Here is a 27,369-nt window from a genome sequence, read left to right as displayed (position 1 = left end):
ATTCCCAACCTAATGTGCACATATCCGTTAGGGAAGTGCATGTTTTTTCTACTCCAGATCTTGGATTTTTGGTCTGAGTCTGAATTCAGGGGTAGTCCTTTGTAAAGCACTGAGTATTGAGTGCCTGCTTTGTTTATAGCTTCTGGCTAGGCACTGATGAAAGGTAATGAATGAAGTGATGCCCTCTTGACTTCATGGTGTCCAGTCAACCTGGCTGGGTGGGAGGAGGGCAGACACACAGTCCCCACATCTCCCCCCAGTGTGCAGAGCAAGGGAAGTACTTGGTCCTCCGCTCTTTAGAACAGACTCTGGGGCAAACCATGGCTTGGTTCAGTAAGAACATTGCAAGTATGATCATTGCTGTGAATGGAGAGACTCTGCACCATAAGGGGAAACTGAAACAGTGCTGTAGCCTAGGAAGAGAAGTTGTGCTCAGGTGACAGGACTTTCCTGTCCCATTCTGACTGCCACTTAGCTCTTGAATCAATTACTAGCCTCTCTGTGAGCCCCATTTTTCCTCTCAAGGAAATGGAGGTAACACTGGGCCTCCCTCATTGGTCTGTCCTGCAGATCTCAGGGGACAATGACAGCTTTGAGTGAGGTACAAGACTATTTAGGAACAGTCCCATAATACTGTTCACTGGGAATAGGCCTCCAGTCCCCATGTGGGGAGCAGACAGGGAGGAAAGAAATGGTCTTCAGAGCTGGCTCTACAGGGGACCTAAGGTTTATTCATGGTGCTGACTGTGTGTTTCTTTGCCCAGATTGGTGAGGGCTTGTGTGCTGTCTGAGTTGGGATATATTTTTACTCCATGTGTATATTTTCTATGTGCCATTTTCTGAGCCAGGGAAGCATGTCTGGACAATATGGGCTTTGAGAGAAAGGCATGGCTGGGGTCAGCCCCAATAAGGTCCAGAGCAGGACCTTGGGTGCTCCATTGCTCCTTCCCAAGCCCAGCCAGGATGCTCCATCAAGCATCCTAATGACCAGAAGGGAAAAAGGTCCAGGAGCCACACACAGCTGCATCTGGATAGCCCAGTCACCAGTTGAGTTATAATTAATATTCTGATTCCAGAGAGCCATGGCTATGACCATCACCCACACTTGTTTGTGACAATGTTATTCCAGCTGAGGGTGACCAGTATCTCGCCAGGCTTCTGTTAATGGGGGATCATAGGAATTATATGCACACACACACACACACACACACACACACACACACACACACACACAGAACATGGATACACAAATGCACACATGGTACACACGTGCATACTCACGTAAAAACACACACAGTCAGATTTGTTTGGGTACTTGGGGCAAGTGAAGGGATGTTGTGAGCTCACCCAGGTGCCAGTGCCCTATGTAACCAGTGGTCTTCTTTTTCACGGGCATGGTCTAGCAGCTTGTCGAGCCTGTGCATCATCCCCCAGTGGTTCTGATCCCTGCTCTGCCTTGGCCTCCACTTGGTCCTAGAAAAGTCAACCTGAGGCCAAAAGGCCTGCAGAGCATTAGAGCTATGGATGAAAGGGGTGCCATTTGCAGAGACTGTGGGGACTGTCTCTTCAGTGATCTCAGAGGACAGGTCAGGAAACTGAGGCTGAGAGGTAAGAAGAACCCTGTAAGTACAAAGATGAGCCAGGCATACTTAACCATGAGGCCAGCATCACCACCAATGTTCCAGAGATTGTGCATGTGTCATGGTTCTTTTTAATCCCAATGGCTGCTATCTCAAGAGGTCTGCAACATGAAGAGGCAAATGTCAAGCAGTACTTTTGTCCCTGGCTCTGATAAATGCAGCTAGTTCCCCAGAGATTAGACCAGCAGTTCCCAGCAGACCTGGGGGTGGCTTGGTCTCCCTCACACCTACCCCCAGCCCCCAGATACCCTAGCTCATACAGCATTCATCAAGGGATTTTCATGGCACAGGGTGTTCCTCAGGACATCCTGTGGGTGGAGTTCCTTTCGCCTTCATCTTCTGGAGGGAGAGGATATATCCTGCTGCCTTTTTCTTCACTCCCTCACATTCCATAGACACTCTGTCCAGGTTGTCAGTGAGTCTGAAGGAGATACATAGAAATAGGCCCTTGTCTTTGGAAAGTGGGTCTTTGGGTCCCCTCAATCGAAAATAGACACAATGTAATATGGTGTGCACTGCTGAGGCTAAAGAGAGCAGTTCCTGAGTCTATATGACTGAATGTCACCTGCATACATGCCTCCAGGCCCCAGGGCCCTCGACTCCAGATGCTATAAGTGCACAAGTGCATGGTAGGGTCCAGTCAAGCCTGGAAACTGATGTCTAGAAGCTGGAGTAGATAAAGAGGTCAGAGGAGTACAAGTTCTAGCCTATAGTGTCTCTTTTCATCCTGAGGCCCTTGGATGCTTTGGTGTACACCCAGTGACTCCTCTATAGCCAAACACACCCCAGCACTGAATGAGGAGAGTCTGGGTCAGATAGTTCTTAATCTTATGTCAGAACTTTGCTATGGTGTCAGAAGTCAGAGGATGATCAGTAGAAAGATCCCTCTGAAGATGGGCACCTCCTCCATTCCCACCCACCTGCCTGTGGTTGAAAGCATGTACAAGTCTGGGGCATGGCCTTGCTGCCAGCTGTGTACCTTGGCAGGCAGTATGGCTGTGCTCAGCATGTATTAAGAATATACTCGCCTTCTGGCTGGCCCACTGCAGCACTGTGGTCCCTGGCCCGGGGGAGTCTCTGGACACCCACAAAGACGCACACAGGATCTGCCACGGGATTGTAAGACCTCTGGTGAGTGGAACACAGTGCCTGCTCCAATCCAATCGCGCAGGACCTGAGACTGCATTAATAAAGGAAGCAGGTAACCCAGCCTGATATGGGGCTCAAGTCCCTTCCGGCCGGCCCACTGCAGTACCGTGGTCTCTGGCCCTGGGGAGTCTCCGGACACCCACAAGGACCCACACAGGATCCGCCACGGGATCCTAAGTCCTCTGGTGAGTGGAACACAACTTCTGCCAGGAGGCAGGTTCAAACACCAGATATCTGGGCACCATCCCTGCAAGAGGAGAGCTTGCATGCAGAGAGTACTCTGACCACTGAAACTAAGGATAGAGCTAGTCTCCCAGGTCTGCTGATAGAGGCTAACATAATCACCTGTGGAACAAGCTCTAAGTAGAGACAGTATAACAACTAACTCCAGAGAATACAAGATGGCAAAAGGCAAACGTAAGAATCCTAGTAATAGAAATCAAGACCGCTCACCATCATCAGAACGCAGCACTCCCATGCCACCTGGTCCTGGGCGCCCCAACACAACCGAAAATCTAGACCCGGATTTAAAAGCATATCTCAAGATGATGGTAGAAGACATCAAGAAGGACTTTAATAACTCACATAAAGAAATACAGGAGAACACTGCTAAAGTGTTACAAGTCCTTAAAGAAAAACAGGAAAACACAACCAAACAGGTAGAAGTCCTTATAGAAAAACAGGAAAACACATCCAAACAGGTGATGGAAATGAACAAAACCATACTAGACCTAAAAAGGGAAGTAGACACAATAAAGGAAATCCAAAGCGAGGCAACATTGGAGATAGAAACCCTAGGAAAGAAATCTGGAACCATAGACGCAAGCGTCAGCAACAGAATACAAGAGATGGAAGAGAGAATCTCAGGTGCAGAAGATTCCATAGAGAACATCGGCACAACAATCAAAGATAATACAAAACGCAAAAAGATCCTAAATCAAAACATCCAGGGAATCCAGGACACAATGAGAAGACCAAACCTACAGATAATAGGAGTTGATGAGAATGAAGATTTTCAACTTAAAGGGCCGGCCAATATCTTTAACAAAATTATAGAAGAAAACTTCCCAAACCTAAAGAATGACATGCCCATGAACATACAAGAAGCCTACAGAACTCCAAATAGACTGAACCAGAAAAGAAATTCCTCCCGACACATAATAATCAGAACAACAAATGCACTAAATAAAGAGAGAATATTAAAAGCAGTAAGGGAGAAAGGTCAAGCAACATATAAAGGCAGACCTATCAGAATTACACCAGACTTTTCACCAGAGACTATGACAGCCAGAAGAGCCTGGACAGATGTTATGCAGACACTAAGAGAACACAAATGCCAGCCCAGGCTACTATACCCGACCAAACTCTCAATTACCATAGATAGAGAAACCAAAGTATTCCACGACAAAACCAAATTCACACATTATCTTTCCACGAATCCAGCCCTTCAAAGGATAGTAATAGAAAAGAAGCAATACAAGGACGGAAAACACGCCCTAGAACAAGCAAGAAAGTAATCCCTCAACAAACCAAAAAGAAGACAGCCACAAGAACAGAATGCCAACTGTAACAACAAAAATAAAAGGAAGTAACAATTACTTTTCCTTAATATCTCTTAATATCAATGGATTCAATTCCCCAATAAAAAGACATAGACTAACAGACTGGCTACACAAACAGGACCCAACATTCTGCTGCTTACAGGAAACCCATCTCAGGGAAAAAGACAGACACTACCTCAGAGTGAAAGGCTGGAAAACAATTTGCCAAGCAAATGGTCTGAAAAAACAAGCTGGAGTAGCCATTCTAATATCTAACAAAATCGACTTCCAGCCAAAGTTATCAATAAAGACAAGGAGGGACACTTCATACTCATCAAAGGTAAAATCCTCCAAGAGGAACTCTCAATTCTGAATATCTACGCTCCAAATGCAAGGGCAGCCACATTCATTAAAGACACTTTAGTAAAGCTCAAAGCACACATTGCACCTCACACAATAATAGTGGTAGACTTCAACACACCACTTTCATCAATGGACAGATCGTGGAAACAGAAACTAAATAGGGACACAGTGAAACTAAAAGAAGTTATGAAACAAATGGACTTAACAGATATCTACAGAACATTTTATCCTAAAACAAAAGGATATACCTTCTTCTCAGCACCTCACGGGACTTTCTCCAAAATTGACCATATAATTGGTCATAAAACAGACCTCAACAGATACAAAAATATTGAAATTGTCCCATGCATCCTATCAGACCACCATGGCCTAAGACTGAGCTTCAATAACAACATAAATAATGGAAAGCCTACTTTCACGTGGAAACTGAATAACACTCTTCTCAATGATACGTTGGTCAAGGATGGAATAAAGAAAGAAATTAAAGACTTTTTAGAGTTTAATGAAAATGAAGTCACAACATACCCAAACCTATGGGACACAATGAAAGCATTCCTAAGAGGAAAACTCATAGCTCTGAGTGCCTCCAAGAAGAAACGGGAGAGAGCACATACTAGCAGCTTGACAACACATCTAAAAGCTCTAGAAAAAAAGGAAGCAAATTCACCCAAGAGGAGTAGATGGTAGGAAATAATCAAACTCAGGGGTGAAACCAACCAAGTGGAAATAAGAACTATTCAAAGAATTAACCAAATGAGGAGTTGGTTCTTTGAGAAAATCAACAAGATAGATAAACCCTTAGCTAGACTCACTAGAGGGCACAGGGACAAAATCCTAATTAATAAAATCAGAAATGAAAAGGATGACATAACAACAGATCCTGAAGAAATCCAAGGCACCATCAGATCCTTCTACAAAAGGCTATACTCCACAAAACTGAAAAACCTGGACGAAATGGACAAATTTCTAGACAGATACCAGGTACCAAAGTTAAATCAGGATCAAGTTAACGATCTAAACAGTCCCATATCCCCTAAAGAAATAGAAGCAATCTTTAATAGTCTCCCAGCCAAAAAAAGGCCAGGACTAGATGGGTTTAGTGCAGAGTTCTACCAGACCTTCAAAGAAGATCTAATCCCAGTTCTGCACAAACTATTCCACAAAATAGAAGTAGAGGGAACTCTACCCAACTCATTTTATGAAGCCACAATTACTCTGATACCTAAACCACAGAAAGATCCAACAAAGATAGAGAACTTCAGACCAATTTCCCTTATGAATATCGGTGCAAAAATCCTCAATAAAATTCTCGCTAACCGAATCCAAGAACACATTAAAGCAATCATCCATCCTGATCAAGTAGGTTTTATTCCAGGGATGCAGGGATGGTTTAATATACGAAAATCCATCAATGTAATCCATTATATAAACAAACTCAAAGACAAAAACCACATGATCATCTCGTTAGATGCGGAAAAGCATTCGACAAGATCCAACACTCATTCATGATAAAAGTGTTGGAAAGATCAGGAATTCAAGGCCCATACCTAAACATGATAAAAGCAATCTACAGCAAACCAGTAGCCAACATCAAAGTAAATTGTGAGAAGCTTGAAGCAATCCCACTAAAATCAGGGACTAGACAAGGCTGCCCACTTTCTCCCTACCTCTTCAACATAATACTTGAAGTCCTAGCCAGAGCAATTAGACAACAAAAGGAGATCAAGGGGATACAAATTGGAAAAATGAAGTCAAAATATCACTTTTTGCAGATGATATGATAGTATATATAAGTGACCCTAAAAATTCCACCAGAGAACTCCTAAACCTGATAAACAGCTTCGGTGAAGTAGCTGGATATAAAATTAACTCAAACAAGTCAATGGCCTTTCTCTACACAAAGAATAAACAGGCTGAGAAAGAAATTAGGGAAACAACACCCTTCTCAGTAGTCACAAATAATATAAAATATCTTGGCGTGACTCTAACTAAGGAAGTGAAAGATCTGTATGATAAAAAGTTCAAGTCCCTGAAGAAAGAAATTAAAGAAGATCTCAGAAGATGGAAAGATCTCCCATGCTCATGGATTCGCAGGTTCAACTTTGTAAAAATGGCTATCTTGCCAAAAGCAATCTACAAATTCAATGCAATCCCCATCAAAATTCCAACTCAATTCTTCAACGAATTAGAAAGAGCAATCTGCAAATACATCTGGAATAACAAAAAACCTAGGATAGCAAAAGCTCTTCTCAAGGATAAAAGTACCTCTGGTGGAATCACCATGCCTGACCTAAAGCTTTACTACAAAGCAATTGTGATAAAAACTGCATGGTACTGGTATAGTGACAGACAAGTAGACCAATGGAATAGAATTGAAGACCCAGAAATGAACCCACACACTTATGGTCACTTGATCTTTGACAAGGGAGCTAAAACCATCCAGTGGAAGAAAGACAGCATTTTCAACAAATGGTGCTGGCACAATGGTTGTTATAATGTAGAAGAATACGAATCAACCCATTCCTCTCTCCTTGTACTAAGGTCAAATCTAAGTGGATCAAGGAACTTCACATAAAACCAGAGACACTGAAACGTATAGAGGAGAAAGTGGGGAAAAGTCTCGAAGATATGGGCACAAGGAAAAAAATCCTGAATAGAACAGCAATGGCTTGTGCTGTAAGATCGAGGATTGACAAATGAGACCTCATGAAACTCCAAAGCTTCTGCAAGGCAAAAGACACCGTCAATAAGACAAAAAGACCACCAACAGATTGGGAAAGGATCTTTACCTATCTTAAATCAGATAGGGGACTAATATCCAATATATATAAAGAACTCAAGAGGGTGGACTCCAGAAAATCAAATAACCCCCTTAAAAAATGGGGCTCAGAGTTGAACAAAGAATTCTCACCCGAGGAATACCGAAAAGCTGAGAAACACCTGAAAAATGTTCAACATCCTTTACCATCAGAGAAATGCAAATCAAAACAACCCTGAGATTCCATCTCACACCAGTCAGAATGGCTAAGATCAAAAATTCAGGTGACAGCAGATGCTGGCGAGGATGTGGAGAAAGAGGAACACTCCTCCATTGTTGGTGGGATTGCAAGCTTGTACAAGCACTCTGGAAATCAGTCTGGCGGTTCCTCAGAAAATTGGACATAGTACAACCAGAGGATCTCGCAATACCTCTCCTGGGCATATATCCAGAAGATGTCCCAACCAGTAAGAAGGATACATGCTCCACTATGTTCATAGCAGCCTTATTTATAATAGCCAGAAGCTGGAAAGAACCCAGATGCCCCTCAACAGAGGAATGGATACAAAAAATGTGGTACATTTACACAATGGAGTACTACTCAGCTATTAAAAAGAATGAATTTCTGAAATTCCTAGGCAAATGGTTGGACCTGGAGGGCATCATCCTGAGTGAGGTAACCCAATCACAAAAGAACTCAAATGAAATGTACTCACTGATAAGTGGATATTAGCCCAGAAACTTAGTATAGCGAGATATAAGGTACAAGATGCAAAACACATGAAACTGAAGAAGAACGAAGACCAAAGTGTGGACACTTTGCTCCTTCTTAGAATTGGAAACAATCACCCATGGAAGGAGTTACAGAGACAAAGTTTGGAGCTGCAACAAAAGGATGGACCATCTAGAGACTGCCATATCCAGGGATCCATCCCATAATTAGCCTCCAAACGATGACACCATTGCATACACTAGCAAGCCTTTTTTGCAAGGACCGTGATATAGCTGTCCCTTGTGAGACTAGGCCAGGGCCTAGCAAACACAGAAGTGGATGCTCACAGTCAACTATTGGATGGATCACAGGGCCCCCAATGGAGGAGCTAGAGAAAGTATCCAAGGAGCTAAAGAGAGCTGCAACCCTATTGGTGGAACAACATTATGAACTAACCAGTACCCCAGAGCTCTTGACTCTAGCTGCTTATGTATCAAAAGATGGCCTAGTTGGCCATCACTGGAAAGAGAGCCCCATTGGTCAGGCAATCTTTATATGCCCCGGTACGGGGGAATGCCAGTGCCAAAAAATGGGAATGGGTGGGTAGGGGAGTGGGGGGGGAGGGTGTGGATGACTTTTGGGATAGCATTGGAAATGTAATTGACAAAAATACGTAATAAAAAAAATTAAACTCCAAAAAAAAAAAAAAAAAAGAATATACCCTATCCCCAGTGAGCTAGGGGGCTCTGGCTTCTAATGGCAAAGAAAAGCAAAGTTAAAGCCTGGGCCTTGAACTCATTATAATATTGGAAAAAGTAAAGCTGGAGAGAGGTTAGGCTTAGAAGGTTGTGTGTAGAGGCTTCCCTTTTCAACCAAGTATTCCGCAAGGCTAAGAAATGTGAGCATGGAGAGAGCCTGAAGAAGGTGTGGAAGCAAAGGCCCAGTGGCAGCCATAGGGATGGAGACAGAAGCAGTGGAGATATTCATGGCCAAAGAGGATGGGAAGATGGGTCAGCCTGATGGGGGTGCAATGAATCACAGCCTGCAGTTCAGAGCTCAACTTGTACTGAGTGACAGCTCTGCGGTTGTAGATAATGACCTGTTCCCTCCCTCCCTAATTTCCCCCCATGTTCCTGCTCTCTCTGTGCCATAGTGACTCACCTCTGAGCACACTGAGGCTTCCTCTGAGCATCCATCTTTCCGTCCACCAGTCAGTATCTTCTCCATCTGTCCAAGGTTAGGGTCATTCGCTCAGCACATCTTTAGGCCAAGTCCATGCATACTTGGTAAAGGTGGCTGGATGAATGAATGAGCAAAGGACTCGTATTCCTGTGTGTAAGAATAGCAAAGGACTCGTATTCCTGTGTGTAAGAATAGCGAGTTCCCAAGGGGGATATCTTCTGGAGTCCTGTGTGGTGCTCTGAGGATTCCTTCTTCTGACCGCTTTTCCTCCTGGGCTATCACTGGAGCCAGGAGGGATGGGAGCCTCTGAGTAGTCAGTGAGGTAACACATCTCTGTGTTGGGGGAGGGGTGTTGGTGTGTGTGTGTGTGTGTGTGTGTGTGTGTGTGTGTGTGTGTCTGTAAACTTGGCAACGTGCATGGTATGAAGTGTGAGCCACTGCCTGAGGGTCCCTAACCCTCACAATCCTATTCCCAAGTAGTAGGCATGGACTTCCCAGGATACCTGCTGACATGAGAGAAGGGGCCTTCCTCCACCTGAAACCCCACCCCTGTGTCTAGCAAGCCCTTGGTGCTTGTGCCCCTGTACTAGACCTGCCCCTCAGCAACAGGAGCCTCTGCGGTCCCTGCCCTGATGTTTTCCTGGCTACATCCTTCCTTCCCTCCCCACATTTCCTCTTTGAAGTACAGGAGTTAGGATGTCACTGTCCCTACCCAGGGATGCTTCCAGATCTCAGTGATCCCAGGCTCTTTACCAGCACAGAACATAGTTTTTAATGCCACTGCACTTGGTGTGACCTGCAAGAGAAGCTTTTCAGGTCGGTGGCTTCCTTCCTCACAGGGTGCTGTACTCAGATGGAGCTCATTGAGGAAGCCTGTGGTCTTTCACAGTAAAAGTCCTCCAATGTCCCCACCGAGCATTTGCCTGGTGGTTCAGTTTGTCTCTGTCTCCTCATAGCTTCTGTTTCCCTTCCTTTCATAGAAATAGGCTGTAAACTCCACACACAGGGACTTTCACTCTTGGTTTACAGCTAAGGAGACAGGACTCAGAGAAATCAAGGTAGCAAGAACATACGGCTAGAAGGGAAGGCTGTAGGCAGGGATTGACCCAGGGACCACCAAATCTGCATACCCCATTGCAGCCTGACCCACTGCATCTCCTTTTAGAGAGGGACACACATAGGTTCAGTCAGAGCAATGAGAGATATTCTACCCTGCTCTATCCTAGTCCTGGCTCAGCACCCCTGTGTTACTGCTGGACCCTCCCAGGAGTGTTGGGTGCCTGCCACTGGCCAGGTCAGCCCGAGTCATTGACCATGGAGAACCAGTCCTAGAGGCCCTGTGCCATTCCCCTGGCTACTGCGGAAAGGCCATTGCTCACTTTTTGGCCTGCAGCATCAAAACACAGTTGATATGAACTGTTATCCCAGCCAATCAGGAGCCCATGTGTGAGTCATTCCATAGCTGGCTCAGGGACCCCAAGGAACCTGCTGGATTCAGCCTGACACAACGTGCCAACCTGAGTCTGGGTGCTGAGCAGCAAGGCAGAAAAGCCTATTCTGACTCCATCTCACCCGGACTGATTGCACAAGACGTCCATCTGTAGAGGGACTGGGGAATGGATTGTAGAGGGCATCTACCACTGCCCTCTCCTTCTTGCAGCAATGTCTTACATATCCTACAAAAGAGCACTTAAGGTGTGCTGTGCTCCAGTAATTTTAGCAGACTGAGGAGTGTCTTGAGTTCAAGGCTGGCCTGGGCTGTATAGAAAGACTATCATAGCCAGATGGTGGTAAGGCTCTCCTTTAATCCCAGTACTCCTGAGGCAGAGGTAGATGGATCTGTGTGAGTTCCAAGCCAGCCTGGTGTACAGAGCAAGTTTCAGGACAGCCAGGGCTATACAGATAAACCTTGTTTCAAAAAAAAAGACTGTCACATGAAAACGGGAGGGGGAGGGAGAGGAGGGAGGATAGGCTGGAGTTGGCTACGACTGTTGGTAGAATGCTTGCCTAAGATTCACCAAAGTCTAAAGTCTATCCCTAAGTGCACCACAAAATGCATGCGGTGGTGCATTTCTCTAACCCCAGCCCTTGGGAAATCGAGGCAGGATGATCAAGAGTTCAAGGTCATCGTCCTTTACATAATGAGTTCAGTGTCCAGCCTGGGATACATGAGACCCTGTCTCAAAACCACAGGGTGTGGACTCAGCCCACAGGAAGAAGACTGTTTGTATAACACAGGTGTCTGTTCCTCTGGCTCAGCCTTGAGCTTCTACTGTGCAGTTGAGCATTGATTGTATCCTGATATTTGGACTTGCTAATTCCCTAAGGTTTCCTTTAAGCTGGACATTAGGTGAGGAACGTGAGGGCCTGGATCTGCCCTTCCTTGCATGTCTTTCCAGCTATCCCCATTGCCAGTTCCTAATCTGCTTGGGTTGGTCATCTTGGTTGTGCTCCATGTTACCTGGCCAACCTCTGTCCCTGTGGGGATACTATCACTTCCTCATTGAGCAGCTGTTGTGTGCTGCAGGGCAGTGAGTTCTCCTTAGCTCTGGCCCTGGCACACACCCACACATTGCTTTTTGCTTTCCCCTCCACCGCTGGGAACTGGCTGCCCAGATGTCCTGCTGGTCCCATACAGAAGCAGGGGCCTGTAAAAGGTCTGGTCTGGTGATGAGCCTTTTTGATGATAATGAACTCTTGGGAAGCAACAAGAAGCCTTACTTGGGACCCCATAGCTGGATTGCTGTCTAAAAGGAGGGACATCAGCATCCGGCAAGTGAATACCCCTAGTGTGACACACTCCTGAGTGTGTATTCTACTGTCACTATTGTGCCAGAATGGAGCTTTCTAGAAGACTAATTCACCCACATCCCTCACATTTCTTCCTGAGTCCCTAACCCTGGAGGTCACAAAGTGTTTGAGCCTTCAGGATAGGAAGAGTTTCGTGGGCCTCTGCAGAGCCTTTGAAATGTCATGCAGCCCTGACTCACAGTTATAAACAGTGTGTGTGCCCTGCCTTGTTTTGGGCCACTGTGGGGGTTCACAGTGGCAAAGTATTAAATACAGAAATGCAGGACCCCGCAGTCTGAGAGATGGAGTGCTCCCTGTGTGTAAGCATAAGGACCTGGGTTCAGATCCCCAGCACCCTTGTAAAGCGCCACATATGTCCTTGTTTGCTGTGACCCTGGCACTGTGGTATAGAGACAACAGGAACCAATTCTAGGGTCGTTCTGTCCAGGTAGTCTAGACAAAATGGTGAATAGTACTCTCTGGGTTCAGAGAGAGGCCCTGACTCAAAAACAGGGGCAGGACTCTGAGGCCTGTAGACCTGGCTCTGTGCTTACAAACAACTACCACTGTTTCAGAGGACCTGAATTCAGTTCACAGCACCCACATCTGGCTCTGTGAGCCACCAGTAAATTCAGTTCCAGAGCCCTGACTTCTTCCCACCTCTCTAAGCATACATACACACAGACATACATGTGAATAGAAATTTAAAAATCTTTTTTAAAACGAAAAAGATAGCTGGGCAGTGGCAGCACACAACTTCAATCACAGCATTCGTGAAGCAGAGGCAGGTGGGTCTCTGTGAGTTTGAGGCCAGCCTTGTCTACAGAGTGAGTTCCAGGATAGCCAGGGCTATACAGAGAAACCCTGTCTTGGGAGATGTACAGAGTAAAGAATAGCAAAAAGAAAAACATTCTCATGTCAACCTCTATATTCTTCATGGGAAAGCATGCCTGTGTTTATGTGTATAAGGGTTCATGTGTGTGTTTATGAGGGTGTGTGTGATGGTTTGTTTATGCTCAGCCAAGGGATTGGCAATATTAGAAGGTGTGGCACTTTTGGAGTAAGTGTGGCCTTGTGGGAGTAGGCATGTCACTGTGGGTGTGGGTTTTAAGACCCTCATCCTAGCTGCCTGGAAGTCAGTATTCTGCTAGCAGCTTTCAGATAAAGTCATAGAACTCTCAGTTCCTCCTGTGCCATGCCTGCCTGGATGATGCCATGTTCCCTCCTTGATGATAATGGACTGAACCTCTGAACCTGTAAGCCAGCACCAATTAAATGTTGTCCTTTGTAAGAGTTGCCATGTTCATGGTGTCTGTTCATAGCAGTAAAACTCTAACCAATATAGTGTGTAACATACACACACACATACCTGCACACACATACAAACACACACACGTAAAGGGAAGGGAAGGGAAGGGAAGGGAAGGGGACGAGAGGGGAGGGGAGGGAAGGGGAGGGGAGGGGAGGGGAAGGGAAGGAAAGGGAAGGGAAGGGGAGGGGAGGGGAGGGGAGGGAAGGGGAGGGGAGGGAAGGGGAGGGGAGGGAAGGGAAGGGAACGGAAAGAATTCAGTACCTAGTCTGAGGAAGTGCTCTGAACAAAACAGGACCAGAGTCTGAAGGTAGATGAGAATTGATGCTAATCCTAGAGGCCTCTTCCAAGAGAAAGCACATACACCCAAGGACTGACCCTCTCTTAAACAGACAGCTAGAAGGGCAGAGAGGTGGAGGATCTGCAGGTCCAGAGACCCTGGGACTGAAACAGACTTACCAGGGTCCAAAGAGGGGAAAGCACAGTAATGATGTCCACAAGTGTAAGTCTTAACAGAAGGTCAGAAATGCCATTCGGGATGTTGGGGAGAGTGACCACGGAGTCTAGGAAATCCTCCCCCAAGGAGTGGTGGGATGTTTGTGTCTGAACAGGCTGCAGGGTGTGAGTAGGAGCTTCCTGGGTGACTGGAGTGGGTGTGACCCAGATGAGCCTAGCTTAGTGAGGAGAGTCACCCACATGGCTCCCTTCCTGTTACAGTAGCAGTTTCTGTTAAGAAAAAAATTCTTGGGGATTTCCTCTTCTTTTCTCTACCTCCTCTGGTTCCGTAACTCTTGTGGGGCCTCTCGGGCTTGGGAAAGAGCAGAGGGAGAGAGGTCTGGCAGTGTAGGGTGGGGCTTTCCATGCAGCCTTGCCAGCTGCCCCTCTTTCTCCTTTTACATTGCACTTTTACCTTGTTGCTCAAGTTTTATGCATATGGATTAGTTTGTGTGTGGTGGACAAGTGTCCCAGCTAATGTAGGTCAGAGGACACAACTGGTGGGATTCAGTTCTCTCCTCCTACCATGTAAGTTCTCAGGCTTAAACTCCAGTCATCAGGCTTGGTGCCTAGTGCCTTACCCAGGGAGTTATTTCAATGGCTCTGCTACCTTTTTTTTAAAACAGTCATTGAGGCTCTGGGGAGCTCAGAGTGTGCACTCCTGGAATGTGGCTTGGGAGTCAGGATGGTTTTGCAGTGACTAGTACCTTGACATGGGATCTATGGTTCAGATGGCAGGCTGAGATTGCAGTAACACTCTAGTCTCCCTCCCATAGATCTCACTGGGTGGCTGGTTGTTGTCCCACTCAGAAGAGGAGGGTACCTCTCTCACTGTAGCCTTCTGCCTCCCTGGCTGGACTCAGGCTTCTGGTACCTTATAGCTGGCTTCTCCAGAGAGGTACAAGGTAGCCCTGTAGGATAGGTCTGTAGATCTGAGGAGGACTGTGGGATGACAACATATTATCTCTCACTCCTGGTATCAGTGAGTAACGTGATCACCGGATGCCATAGGATGCTAACTGCTGTGAATAGAATCCCTGTGTGGTGGCATCAGCTCCAGAGTCCTTGGTACTGCCCAGCGCTGTCCAAGAAATAGGATGACATTCATATATAATATGAGATTTTCCTACAAGCACATGGAACGAGGAAAGAGAAACGGGGTGAACAATGTCCACAGCCTGTTGGATTTAACCCATTGTATTCTAAACAGGCCCAAGGACATTTAACCTAAGGACTTACTTAGTTTGGACTAGTGGTTCTCAAACTTCTAATGCTGTGACCCTTTAATACACTTCCTCATGTCATGGTCACCCCAACCAAAATATTATTTTTTGGCTACTTCATAACTGTAAGTTTTGTTATCGTTACAAATCATAATATAGATATGTGCTTCCTGATAGTTTTAGGCAACCCCTATGAAGAGTCCTGCAATCCCCAAGGAATTGGGACCCACCCAATGAGAAGCTCTGGTTTAGACCTACTGTGCTTTCTTGCCTAGTTTAGAAATTGAAAGGGGTGTGTGCTGACGGCTAGGGAATCTGCCAGCCTCCGCCCTCTAGTGTCCGTGCAGACTCAGTGCAGCTTGTGTGGCTCCAGGTGCATCTCCTGCAGCTGATGGCCATTATGCAGAGGGCTGCACTGAAATGGAGGCTAAGGCTGTTTGAGTTTCACCTACAGCGGATGGAGGATGATGAGGGGGATGACAAGGACGAGGACAAGGACAAGGAAGACGAGGATGAGGAGGACGAGGAACAATATTCTGCTGGTCACCCTAAGGAAGAGCATAGTTGAGGCTGATTTCCCCCTGCCACCTTCTGTTCCACCTGACATGGAACAGGCTCTCCATCAGCCAAGCCCAGATGGCCTGTTGAAGTTCAAATTCACAGAGGATGCACCCAGTCTCTCCTGAGTCCAGGACTTCCTAGGGATTTGGTACCCACGTCTCCCACCACCTTCCCTCCAGGGTCAATGTCTAGCAGTCCTTGAGGTTTGGCAGTCTGACTGATGAGATTGCTGCGTGGTGGGCTGAACTGTACCATGCATGTTCCTAGCCAGCACTGAGCTGTGGTTAATGGGACATTGGAGCTCCCAAGGGCCTTTCCCAGCGACAGCACAACTGTACTGTTAGAAAAGCTTTTTACTTGCAGTACAAAGCTCTGGTTAAATATTTCCACAGAGCTTCCCAGCTACTTGTTTGCTCTTTCCTTAATTTACAGTTCAGTGTGTTAAGGACAATAAGAGCATAACAGACCCTGTGAGAACCTGGGACCCTGTTAGCTCCCTCCCCCAATTCCCATTACTGTGAAATCACATGTCCTTGATCTCCAAGGCTGTTGTCTGTCAGATCTAATCCCTGCTAGAATGTGAAGTGCTTTAAACAAGTGGGAGGTGGCTGTGTGATCCAGGGACCCTCATTCCTCCCCCCTAAAAAGATGAAAGTAGGGCTGTCTGATCAATGAAGCCTGGGTTAGTTTCATGGCCAGGGCTAGGTAGGTATTTTTTCAGGGGAGCACACAGTGACTGTTCTGTAACTGTACAAGCATTCCTTTTTTTTGGTCAGGTTTTTCCCCCAGACAGCTAAACATCACTAAGGCTGGCTTGGTTGCTTAATGAATGACAGAGGGGTAACGGGGTGTGTACCACTGAGCCTGTCACACATCTTTGCTGCTGTCTCAGTGCCTCCAGGAGAGCTAAAATGAGGTCCCTCATATTAATTTTTTTATCCAGGTCTCTGTTAGGCATCTACAGGCAAGTGCCAGGAAGCATCTATGAGGCTGCCAGCGTTTGTGGGCTCCACTTAGCAGGTTCATGAAAGTGAGCATTAAGAGATCATGGCTTTGACATCCACTTTATTGGCCAGCAGCTTTTTTGGGTACCAGCTAAACACACCTTGGAAACTCATTGCCTCTAAGGATGTTAGCAGGGAAGGGGCCCAGGATAGATCAAAACCCAAAGGACAGAGCCCAGCTCTAACCTAGGTCTTTTCTTTCTCAATGGGACTCATTCTGCTAACTCCTAGCTGAGCCACGTGAGACTGCTTACCACTCCCTGGAGGCTCTGTCATCTTCTACCATCCCCTCTGGGCCTACAGTTTTGACTCTAAATTCCATCTTCTTGGCCAGAGCACCTAGTTCTCCTGCCTAGGAATGTGCCATTGTAGTGCAGGGCACTCGAGAGTAGGGACCTCAATCCAGCATGACTCAAGCATCTATATTTCAAGAACCCAAGAGAAAACACTGGAAAAGGGTCCTGACTGTCTGCTCAAGTATGGGCTTCTCTGGTGATCCACTCTCCCAGGTGATGGGGTGTATCTATCAAGAATGAGGCTAAGGTGGGTGTGGGGGGCTTTCTGCTGCTGGGAGCCTGCTTTCTTGTCCTCCCTGGTGGTTCTTTGGCTAGCTTGCTCTATGACTGTTGGTCCTTTGTCCCAAGCGTCTGTACTGAATCCTTGTCCCCTTTGGAGAGGAAGGGGGAGTCACTGTCCCTGACTGCACTGTCTGAGAGTTCCTATGGCTCAGGGCTAGCTGTTGGATATTCAAGAGTCTCAGCAGCACTTAGCATTGTAAAGGTGTGTTTTCCCATCTGGGTGTAGTGGAACGTCGCAGGGCAGGAGGACTATGATCCACGGAGTCCCTCAAGGACTGAGGCTTCTTTACATAGAGCCCTTCTTTACTGGAGTTTCTGAAAAGGGTCAATCCTACCCTCTCTACCTACTTATCTCATACTGCTTATGCCATTGGTCCCAGTTGCTTAAGATGGCCAGACACATTCCTATTGTCACAACCCTTTCTTTAAATGACATTGCATGCAGGAGCAAATCTTCAAGCCATTGCTCCTCAGAACCAGGTCATGAGGCTCAGACCCTTCCTTTTCCCTTTTCTACATCTCATGAATCCTCAACGCCTCAGGGATAGCCCTGAAACATGGATTGAAGGCTCCCGGGTGGTCTCCATCCTCCTGATGCTTATGCCTTTTTCTTTGCATCCAAAGAGGGTCACTTGGGATCTGTTTGGATGTGAGCTATGTCAAAGTTCTTTTTGCCTCCAAATAGTATTAGTACATCTTGGGATCAAGGGCATGTGTGTGTGTGTGTATGTGTGTGTGTGTGTGTGTGTGTGTGTGTGTGTGTGTGTGTTTACACTATAACCACAACAGCAAGAATATCCTAAACCAATGCAAAGCATGAATTCTAATTAGCAGCCTGATACCAAGGAGGAGGCAAAGGCTGGGCAGAGGCACAGCCCTGTGTTCTGGAGCTCCCTCCTCTGAAATATTTGCTAAGGAGCAGATCTTCAAGCCATTGGGAAAGAAATGGGAAATAAGGGAAACGAAGCCTCTCCTTCAACACCTCCAAGGCTGTCTGCACTGCAGCCTCCTCCTGGCAGATATCTGCAGAGCAGGTACAAGGAGTTTGGCATTTTAGTAGCATCTGTTAGATGATAAATCACAGACACAGCAGTGATGTGTGTTCAATGAGGTGAGGGGATGCTGCGTGCGTGAGCTGGAAACCAAGTGTCTGTGGCAAGGCTGTGGGTTGCAGGGCTGTTGATCATGAAGAGGAGCCACAAGCACAGGGCAGGCTGGGGTGGTAGTGTAGCTGTTTCCACATTGCCCTCTCTGGGACTGTCATACCAGCACAATCCCATAGCTGGGTATCCTGGAGTCAGGTCCTGGCTCACTTAGGAGAGGTTCTGCAGCTCTCTGATGGTCAGTTCTCTGGTTAGCACAATGTATTTGTTGGGTGACATTTCTAAGTGGACTCCAGGCCAGAGACACGTTGTAAGATTCCCTGTGTGAATGGTTCAGTGGTGAGGGCCTTGGAGCTACATGGCTTCACCGGGTCTAGGTCTTTTCTCTCCAATACTAGTATTTGAGCAGGAGACAACCTCCCCCCAGAGCTTGGTCCAACCTGGCTTCTCTACCTTTCACCTCCTACCACCCCAAACTCTGCCCTCATTTCTGGGGTCTCCTGCTCATCTTGTTTCACAGTTTTTTCTCCTGCCTGAGGGCCTCCCGAGGGCCTGCCTCTGACAGTAACATCCTAGTAGCCACCTCCTGGGCTCAGCTCATTGTCCCTTCCTATAGGTTCTCCAGTTCCCTTCTCCCTCCCCTGCCCTCCTTTTACCTCTCCCTCCCTCCCTCCCTTCCTCCCTCCCTCCCTCCCTTCCTTCCTTCCTTCCTTCCTTCCTTCCTTCCTTCCTTCCTTCCTTCCTTCCTTCCTTCCTTCCTTCCTTCCTTCCTTCCTTCCTCCCTTCTTCCTTCCTTCTTCATTGTCTCCTTCCTTCCTTCCTTCCTTCTTCATTGCCTCCTTCCTCCTTCCTTTCTCCCTTTTTCCCTCTTCCTTCATTCCTCCTTCCTTCCTTCCTTCCTTCCTTCCTTCCTTCCTTCCTTCCTTCCTTCCTTCCTTCCTTCCTTCCTTCCTCCCTTCCTTCCCCATCAATCATCTGGATTATCCCCAGATATCTCTTTTTTCACCTCTTGTCCTGTTCCACTAAGGGATTCTTTGGACCAACCATCACCAGGTGTACCACCCTCCCACTGTTGGCTACCCTATTCTTACCTCCACTTCTGTGTTCCCAGGGTGGCTTCAATTTTACATGTGTCTGGTTAATTGAGTTTCCAAAATGAATTACCTACAATAAAACTAGGGCATTTCTATCCCTTCCCAAAGAGTCATGATATGCTCCTACTCTGTTTTGGGGTGTGGATTAGAGCCCTGGGGAGTAGGCTCCATGGAGAGCAGCTAGCTCTTCATCTGTATGCTTATCCTAGGCCTGTGGTGACCCCTCAGCCACCAGCAGTCACATTTGTCCTCTTAGGACAGACTCTGTGGATGCAGAAGTTGGTATTGAGGGCTTCTCTTCAGAGATGGATGTAGCTAGCTTCTTGTGGTACTTCCGGCCAGCACTGGCCACCCTGTCAAGCTTAATGTCCAGTGAGCAAGGGAGAGGTTGGCTGACTCGTGGTTGAAGCCCAGGCTGTAGGTGATAAGGAAAGAGGACCCTAAACCTTAGTAGAAGCAAGGCTATGAGGTAGGAAGTGAGTGTAACAAGAAAACAGAGGATCTGGCAGTCAGCCATCACTGGGGGACTTAAGAGAGCCTGCACCCTTCTATGCAGGTCCTCCAGGACCTTAGTTCTGTGTTTCAGTTGTTTTTTTTTTTTTTTTTTTTTTTCGAGACAGGGTCTGCTCTCTGTAAACCAGGCTCACATGGAGCTCAAAGTTTTCTGGCTGCCTCTGCCTTTTGACTGCTGGGATTAGAGCTATGTGCCAGCATCAAGGCTCTGTCTCTATTTCTTGTTCCTGAAGCCCCGCCCAGACAGGGCTTAGCCTATAATGTTCTATCAACTTGGAGGTTCTTAGACATGCCACCAGTCAAGAGATAGAGGCTGGGCAACTATGATTTGGGGATGCTTCTTCTTTGAGTAGAAAACAAAATCTAAGGGGACTGAGACCTGGAGAGACGTCCTGTTCCCTACACCCACATGTTGGCTCACAACTTCTGTAACTCCAGTTCCAGGGATCTGACATACTATTCAGGCCTCTGCAGGTACCAGGCAACCTCACAGTGTATTATATAAGAAGAAAAACATTCGTAACATACTATATAAGAAAATATTCTTAAAGCTTTGAAAGAGAAAAAAAGAAAAGAACACATGGACACATTTTGACAACTTAAAACTGCAAATGACCATTAATCCCAGCACTCGGGAGGCAGAGTCAGGGGGATTTCTGAGTTCAAGGCCAGCTTGGTCTACAAAGTTAGTTCCAGGACAGCCAGGGTTATACAGAGAAACCCTGTCTCAAAAACCAAAAATCAATAAATAAATAAAAAGAACAACAATAACAACAAACAAACAAACAAAATAAAAAACCTGCAAATGAGCCAGTCATTGTGGCTCACACCTGTGACTGCTAGACAGGGGAGGCAGGAAGGTAAGGGTGCAAGTCGTCCTCAGCTACATAGTAAGTTTGAAGCCAGCCTGAGCTACATGAGACCCTATCTCAGAAAACAAATAAACAAAATTACAAAGGAAAACATGACAAAAGGTCCTACAAGATACCTGTCCATCCAGCCAATTCCCCACATCAGTCAACTTTACCTTTCCAGTAGGTCCTTCCACAGGAGGCCTCCACTCACAAACCCATGTGACCAGTTCTCACAGATGGCAGCAATGGCCACATGCCCTTGTGCATAATCTTCTTCCATTTGTAGATATCTCTCTGTCTCTGTCTCTGTCTCTGTCTCTGTCTGTCTCTGTCTGTCTCTCTGTGTGTTTGTGTGTGTGTGGGGGGGGTGTTTGTGTGTATGTCTCTGAGAGAGAGCCAGGGTTTCTCTGTGTAGTCCTGGCTATCCTACAACTTGCTCTGTAGCCCAGGGTAGCCTTCCTTGAACTCCTATCTGTCTGCACTGTCACTGAGTGCTGGGGTTAAAGGCATGCACTACTACTGGTCTTCCTGTTCTCTTTCTTTTAATATAACTTTTTTAGACAGGTTCTCATGTAGCTCAGGCTGGCCATGAACTTGTTATATAGTCATAGATGACCTTGAACTCCTGATCCTGCTGCCCTCACCCTCCGATTCTGGAATTACAGATGTGTGGCACCCGGCTACCTGACTTGATGATTATTTCTGATCAAGATACTGTGGACATTTGAGTTGGTTGTTTGTACAGGGGAGGATGTGTTTAGATAAGTAAATGTGTGCTTTGAAAGGCAATAGCCATATGTCTGTTTTGGACAAGGAACTTTAAATATCTCCTAGTCCTGTAGATAAGTAAATAAAATATGTACATAGAACATTTACAACCTGGGAAAGAGGTGAAGAAGACAGGGGCAGTAGCAGGTAATACTGAGTGCATGTCTCATCTTCCTTAACAGGACCTAGCACCTAGAGCTTAGAATTCATAAGGCTCTGAGCAGTTCAGAGTGGATTCCTTTGGGACTTGGGTAGAGGAGACTCACCCACACTAGTTCTTCTACACATTTCAAAAATAACTGAGCTATTGCAGGTGTGTTACTGTGAAAGAAAGAAACCAAAACTGAGGTAGGGAAGTGAACGAGCATTAATGTCCAGTGGCCAATCACTGCAGGATCTCACACTTGGGCCTTGTGGGAGACTGCAGTGGGGTGTGCTGGCCAATGAAGCACAGTCCTGAATTTCCATTGGGCTTGTTTCAGCTGTTAACATTCACATCGACATTCACCGACCAATTAATGCAATTCTAGATCTCCCTGGCAGAACAATATCTCATAGGCATAATAAAGAGTGGGGACTCCCATAAGGTTCCCAGGTGTCTCTTCTAGGGTTAAAAACAGCATGGCATGTGCTGGTAACTTCTCCCAATATTATGTGGAGGGGGATAGGGAGGTCTTGGGGGGTCTAGAAGCCTCCTGTCAACATGCTTCAAAGCTTTAATACCTGGGTCCCCATGAAACCCTACTCACCCAGATTAACCCAGAAATCTGGATAAGAATTGGGTTTTTGAATGTCATTTATAAAATTAGGGTTGCTGACAAATGAAGTTGAACTTTGAAGGGCCAAAACCATGTTCCTGTTCTCTGGTATCATCCCTGAGTCCACTCAGGATGGGAGTCAACCTAGTTCTAAATTTACCCTAGCTGTGTTAGGTAGGAATGTGAACCACTAACATCCGCCTATGCAGGCAAGATTTATTTACTATCCAGCATCAGCAAATGTATCTGTGACAAGGAAACAAACACACACACCGAGTCCCCCACGAGAAAAAAAACTAGCTGTTCAAAGCAAAGAGTCAGGATTGGGTCCATGAGACCCCTTTGCCCCAAGCTGATGAGCTGAGGGGTTTGTCTTGATCCTGACTCTTGTTTAACCCTTACAGGACATTTGACAACACTTCATTCCACTGATTTTAGCTTGCCTCTCCCTGTCCCCGTATACCACGATTCTGCCTGCATGCTCCAAGTAGACTGTATTTAGCCATAAAAAGATATTCTTTCTGTCTTTCCTAGGTGCTGGAGGACCTGTGGAAACACGAGGAGTTCACCAACCATGAGCTTCAGGAGTGATACAAGGGTTTCCTCAATGACTGTCCCACTGGCCACCTGACTGTGGACAATTTCAAGATCTAGGCCAACTTTTTCCCCTACAGAGATGCCTCCAAGGTCGCTGAACATGTCTTCCACAACTTTGACACCAACAGCAACAGCACCATCGACTTCCGAGTGTTCATCATTGCTCTGAGCATGACCTCTCAGGACAAGCTGGAACAGAAGGTCAAGTGGGCCTTAGCAAGTCCGACCTAGATAGCAATAATGGCTACATCAGCTGCAGTGAAATGCTGGATTTAGTGCAGGTACCTGCACTTGACAGGGCCTGGAGCATGGGGAGTGCAGGGATCCAGGACCCCATCCCCGGCCCCATACACCAGGTCATTCTCCTGCCCACTTGCTACCTGGTGTACTAAAGGACTGCATGTCTTTGCAGAGAGTAACGATAAAAGCCAAGCATCTATCGATTGCTTGCTGGACATCAGGTCCCAGCTGAGCTCATCCATCAGGTTTATTCACACAATTCTATAAAACGGGTCTTTTTAAAAAACAAAACAAAACAAAACAAAACAAAACAAAAAAAAAACCTCTAATGAGATCTGAGGCTCAGATAGGTGATTAAGAATTGTCAAAGCAAGAACTGGGAAAATGGCTCAGTGGGGAAGAACACTTGATACCCAGCATGAGGACCTGAGTTCTGATCCCAACACCCACAGAAAAGTCAGGAGTGGCTGAGCATGCCCGAATCCCTAGAACTAGGGGACAAGTGAGTCCCAGAAGCTTGCTGAGCAGCACCCTAGCTAAAATGGTAGGCCCCGGCCGGGTTCAGTGAGAAAGAAAAGGGAATACTGTGAACACCGGTATTGCTGTTTGGCCTCTGCACGGGTGGGTGTTCATCTGCACACACATGAATAACATACACACACATTAGCTGTCTATAGGGCTTCCTATAGAAATCAGAAAGACACAGTAAAGGATGATTCAGCAGTCAGTTCTTCACAGGAGCGATGCCTATGTGCACCCTGCATCCTTCCTGCTCCATGCTATAAACCATCTCTGTATTTGGACCAGTGAGCTGACTCTGTGGGTAAAGGTGCTTGCTACCAAGCCTGGCAGCCTGGGTCGATCCCTAAGAACCGCATGGTAGGAAAGGGAACCAGCTTCCACAAGTTGTCCTCTGAATTCCACGTGAGATCACCTCCCCCAAATAAATAATTACATACATCCATAAAATAAGTAAAGTAGTTATATACAGTGCCTAATACAATGGCTATAGATGTTAATAATAATTTGTATTATTTGGGAAAAAACAAGAAACTATCTGTGTACCTCCAGTTTCATTTTCTAGACTATTTCCCACCTGTAGTTGTTGGATCTGCAGATTCAGGACCCATGTGTGGGCAGGGCTCAATGAATTTCCCCTTTTATCTTCCCTCCAGGATTTCCCACCTCCCCACCAAAGAACCTCCTTTTAGACAGACACTTTGCCCCACAACCTCCCCTCTACTCCGAACCAAGGCGCCCTATATTCTTCCACGCCCCAGCTGTATCGTGTGCTCTTGAACGTCACTTAAACTTTCCTGGCTCCCTTTGCCCAGTACCTTGTCTGTGAGACTTGTTCTGATGAGAGAAGGGTCCTGACTCTGCCCTGTCCATGCTCCTTGGTTAGCAGAGCGAGGACCATAACCCACCCTTCATCCTCCAGAGAACACTCACAGATGCCCCTTTGCAGGCCATCTACAAGATGGTGTCCTCCATGATGAAGATGCCTGAGGACGAGCCCATGCCCGAGAAGCGAACAGACAAGATCTTCAGACAGATGGACACAAACAAAGATGGTAGGAAACATGGCAGGATTGAGCAGGTGGGGAGGGAGGAGGGGATTGGGAGAGGGGATGGGATGGGGGTTGGGAGAGAGAAGTATATGAGCCTGTGAAACTGTTGATGGCAGAGAGGTGTTTGGGATATACCCTCTGCCCTGTGCAGGCCTGCCCTTTTCCAACCCACTTGATTCAGCTCTGATTGAGGGAGGGAGACTAGAATTCAGGGTCAGATACACCTAGCCTGCATCCTGCACCCTTTCTAGGGCTCTATAACCATGGGCATTGTCAGTAGACCCTCTGAGCTGTAGTCTTCATCCGCATTGAGTTAGGGTTTCCATTGCACTGATGACACACCATGGCCACAAGCAACTTGGGGAGGAAAGGGTTTATTCACTCACAGTTTCCATATAACTGTTCATCATCAAAAGCAGTGAGGGCAGGACTCAAACAAGGCAGCAACCTGAAGGCAGGAGCTGATACAGAGACCATGAAAGGGTTGCTACTTACTGGCTTGCTCCCCATGGCTTGCTCAGCCTTCTTTCTTATAGAACTCAGAATCACTAGACCAGGGTTGTACCACCTACAATGGGCTGGGCCCTCCTCCATCAATCACTTGTTAAGAAATTACCCTCTGGTCAGGCATAGTGGCACATGTCTTTAATGGGAGCTCATAGAAGACAGGAGGCTCTCTGGGAGTTCAAGGCAACCTGGTCTAAAATGTGAGTTCTAGAACAGCCAGGGCTGTTACACAGAGAAACCCTGTTTCAATAAACAAAACAAAAGGGAGGAAATGAGGGAGGGAGGAACCGAGGTAGAGAGGCAGGGAGAGAGAGAGAGAGAAGAGACTGGACATTGTCCATTTTCCAGAGGGTTCCAGACTTTAACCAGAGCACTGGCTAATCCTAAGTCTCCCTCTTCCATTCCTCAGGCAAAATGTCCCTGGAAGAATTCAACAAAGGTGCCAAGAGCGACCCATCCATTGTCCGGTTGCTGCAGTGTGATCCCAGCAGTGCTAGCCAGTTCTGAGGGGAATGGGCTTTTACACAGTTGTGAGAAACACAGGCTTGACCTGCCATCTTCAGCTTTGCTTGCAAAAGTGGATTTCTCTGTGATTTCTCCTGCTCTCTAGGGACCTGGGTCCAGGCAGCACATCACACTCACCTGGTCCGGCTGGATGCAGCTCCCTCCTCTGTCTGATCCAATAGATGTCCCTCCCCATCCAGTCCAGGCTGGTTCCTTCCAAGGTTTCAAGTGTTCTGGGCTGTAGGGCTCCTTCCCTGCCCACAGAGGGCCTGGAGACCCTTAAGGACATCAGACAGGACATTTCAGTATCTTACGGAGACCAGCTGATTTATTCTATGATCCCAGGTGACTTTGTGAGGATAAAGAAGATGGAGAGTAGATAGGCAAGCCCTTCCTGTGCATGGCTCCACCTCCCTTGTTCATTTTCTCCAACCAAAGCTGCTTGCATGTATATACTGCAGTATCCTTACTTTTAATATATAAGTTTTGTATAAAGTGAGAAGGTTCAGCCCCTGTATTTAAAGCCTCGACTGCCTTTAAAGCATGGTTCCCTGTGGCCTGTGATTCCCCCCACCCCCAAGTCTGGCTGTGCTGTGGTATTTAAGTATTTATTTGCCTAATTACACAGGAGATACATGCATGCCCAAGGCTGTGGACATCTGCCCTCTGTCCTGCAAATACAGGTGTTCCTGTGTGCTCCATCCTTCCTTTCCATTGACCTGGCATATTAAAATGATCAAATAAACCAAGGTCTGTGAGTTTCCTGTGTTGTCACAAGCACCCTGTTCATGGTTCACTCTCTAGTGAGTGTGGGGATGAAGCAAGTAAGTGGTAGACATTGGGAAAGTCCTTGAATGTAAGGAACAGCCAAGAATTTAGTCAGATAGGAGTCCATGCCAGCCTTTCCCCACTCAGTGGGCTCCACACACAACAAGGCCATTGGCCCTCCTATTCTGTTGGCTAGAAGGTGTTTTAGATATTGGACAGAAACAGTCCCTCAGGACCAAACAGGGCCTGTGCCCTGGCTAATGTCATCCAGCATGTTCAGGATCACTTATTCAAATAATGGGGAATAAGAGGATGGATGGATGTGCCTGCCCAGTTATGAAGACTTCTCTCCCTCTCTCTCTCTCTCTGTCTCTGTCTGTCTCTCTCTCTGTCTGTCTCTCTCTCTGCCTGTCTCTCTCTCTCTTTCTCTCTCTCTCTCTCTCTCTCTCTCTCTCTCTCTCTCTCTCTCTCTCTCTCTCTCTCTCTCTCTCTCTCTGCCACCATGTGGTTTCTGGGATTTGAACTCAGGACCTTTGGAAGAACAGTCAGTGCTCTTAACCACTGAGCCATCTCTCCAGCCTTGGTAGTCTTTTCAAATGGAGAATCCAAAGACACACAAGATGTGAGAGTACAGTGAGGAGCAGAAATAAGAGCTCAGAAGTGGGGCGGCTGAGGCAGGAAAGTCATGAGTTCTAGGACAACCTGGACTCCATAGTGAGACCTCAGATCAAAAATCCAAGAGCAGAGACCAAGTCTGATCTCCCAGACCCACAAGGTGAAAGGGAAG

The 27,369-nt window shown here is 46.7% G+C and overlaps 1 pseudogene; it reads left to right on the top strand.

Moving 5' to 3' along the window:
* The first annotated feature begins 9,121 nt into the window (after positions 1–9,121).
* On the top strand, positions 9,122–26,575 carry Gm47446 (annotated as a pseudogene).
* The last annotated feature ends 794 nt before the right edge of the window (positions 26,576–27,369 follow it).

The sequence above is a fragment of the Mus musculus genome, chromosome 12 (assembly GCF_000001635.26).
Source record: "Mus musculus strain C57BL/6J chromosome 12, GRCm38.p6 C57BL/6J".
NCBI classification, from domain to species: domain Eukaryota; kingdom Metazoa; phylum Chordata; class Mammalia; order Rodentia; family Muridae; genus Mus; species Mus musculus.
The sequence above is the reverse complement of the archived record's forward strand: the minus strand, read 5'-3'. Positions and strand labels throughout refer to the sequence as shown.